This window comes from Eriocheir sinensis, chromosome 61 (assembly GCF_024679095.1).
Source record: "Eriocheir sinensis breed Jianghai 21 chromosome 61, ASM2467909v1, whole genome shotgun sequence".
In the NCBI taxonomy this organism is placed as follows: domain Eukaryota; kingdom Metazoa; phylum Arthropoda; class Malacostraca; order Decapoda; family Varunidae; genus Eriocheir; species Eriocheir sinensis.
Window position 1 is genome coordinate 2,719,553 of NC_066569.1, and position 2,500 is coordinate 2,722,052.

A 2,500-nucleotide genomic window follows, 5' to 3' on the forward strand; every position below is an offset into this window, starting at 1 on the left:
ATTCATTACGTACCGAACGCGATTGTTATTGTTTCCGATGTGCAACACTTTACATTTGTCAACGTTAAATTTCATTAGCCATTGATTGGCCCAACGTGCAAGTCGATCTAGATCTGATTGTAAAGCTTCTTCGTCGAGTGTCGCAGTTACTTTACTAGCAATTTTTGTGTCATCAGCAAATTTTGATACTTTGCAAGTGAGCCCATCATCGATATCATTAACATAAATTAAAAAGAGCATGGAAGGACGAGGAGGGAAAGGATGAAGAAGAAATAAAAGAAAGATAAGAAGGAAAAAAAATGAAGATATTAATGAGGAGGAGGAAAGATTTTTTTTTTTTCCTCCTCCTCCTCCCCCTACTGAAAACCTGCTTCTGACATCCTCCTCCTCCTCCTTGCATCCGTCATTCCTTCTGTCTCCTCCTCCTCCTCCTCCTCCTCCTCCTCTCTCTCTCTCTCTCCTCCTCCTCCTCCTGTATCTCTTATCTCCTTTCCACATCCCCCTATTTGAGAGAGAGAGAGAGAGAGAGAGAGACGGACAGAACGGGATTTACATTCTCAAGGTCTCTCTCTCTCTCTCTCTCTCTACTGGACTTTTATCTCCCTATTCTCCTTCCGCGTTCCTCCTCCACCTCCTCCACAAAAAACAACACCATCACCACCACCACCATCACCTCCATTTTCAACACCATTACTAATATCATCACCACCACCACCATCACCTCCATTTTCAACACCATTACTAATATCATCACCATTTTGTTTCTTTTATACACCTCCACCACCACCACCACCACCGCCATGACTCCATTGTTCAACACCACCACATTCACCACCACTGTTACATCACCACCACCACCACCACCACAAGGCTACCATCACCACTACTATTACCTTTGTTTATACTACTACTACTACTACTACTACAACTACAACTACTACTTCTACTACAATAATAATAATAAAAATAATAATAAGTAATATTTTTTTATCTTTTTTTTATCTTCAAATCATGACGGAAATGGAGGAGGAGGAGGAGGAGGAGGAGGGGAAAGAGGAGGACGCGTGAAGGTCGCATGACACAGAGGGAGGAGGAGGAGGAGGAGGAGGAGGAGGAGGAGGAGGGGAAAGGACAATAAAGAAGAGGAAGGGAAGAGAAGGGAAGACTATGAAGGGAAGGGAAAAATTTATCTTCTTCCTCCTTCTCCTCCTCTTCTTCTTCCTCTTCTTTTCCAAACCACAGCAGCACGCAACCTCTCTCTCTCTCTCTCTCTCTCTCTCTCTCTCTCTCTCTCTCTCTGATTAATGACAGTACGAAAATCAACAAATGAGGAGGAGGAGGAGGAGGAGGAGGAGGAGGAAGAAGAGGAGGAGGAGGTTTGAAGAGGAAACTGGGAATATGCTTAGAATCTTCCTCCTCCTCCTCTTCTTTTTCCTACTCCTCCTCCTCCTCCTCTTCCTCCTCCTCCTCCTCCTCTGTACTCTAATTCTTGTCTTCCTTTCCTTAATTTCCTATCCTTCCTGTCCTCCTCCTCATTCTCCTCCTCCTCCTCCTTCTCCACCTCCTCCTCCACACAAGGTCAAAACGTATCATTTTCCTCCACACAATCATCTCCTCCTCCTCCTCCTCCCAGCTCCACCCTTCCTCCACTTTTTTTTTCTTCTATTCCCTCTCCTCTTCTTTTTCTTCTCTCTCTCTCTCTCTCTCTCTCTCTCTCTAATGGACTGACCACACCCACCCTTGCACGCCATGAGAGAGAGAGACAGAGAGATTGACTTGAAGACAAAACACATATATTCTCTCTCTCTCTCTCTCTCTCGCAATTACCTGGGTCACAGCGGAAGCACTAAATTGGTCTCCTCCTCCTCCTCCTCCTCTTCCTCCTGCTGTTCTCTACCTCTTCCTCCTCCTACTCCACCTCTTCCTCCATGGCCTCACGATTCCTCCTCCTCTTCCTCTTCTTTTCTTCCCTATATTCCTCCTCTTTCTCTCTTCTTCCTCCTTCTCGTTGTTTTCCTCTTTCTTCTTTTCCTCTGTTTTCCCTCCTCTTCTTTCTCTCTCTTCTTGTTCTTTTTTTCTCCTTATTTTTCTTTTTTTTATATTTCTCCTCCTCCTCCTCCTCCTCACACACACACACACACACACACACACACACACATACACACACACATCACGTCATTCTTAACCACACGCACACGTCATCGAATCCACACACACACACACACACACACACACATATATACGTACACATGTGCACCTTACCTGGCTGTCTGGTGTACACGGTCTCATCTCCGTCCAAGAAGGGCATTACCGCCAGCCTCCGCCCTGGAATAATAATAATAATAATAATAATAATAATAATAATAATAATAATAATAATGGGATGGTGGTAGTAGTAGTAGTAGTAGTAGTAGTAGTAGTAGTAGTAGTAGTAGTAGTAGGAGGAGGAGGAGGAGGAGGAGGAGGAGGAGGCGAAAAAGAAGATAAAATGAAGAGAGAG

General features: G+C 44.5%; 1 protein-coding gene across 1 annotated transcript in view; it reads right to left on the bottom strand.

Annotated features, from left to right (window-relative positions):
• LOC126986005 (uncharacterized) overlaps window positions 1-2,500 on the bottom strand; it is a gene marked incomplete in the record, with an annotated part of 48,918 nt that overhangs the window by 40,979 nt on the left and 5,439 nt on the right. Inside the window, 1 exon segment of the mRNA XM_050841691.1 lies at window positions 2,263-2,325.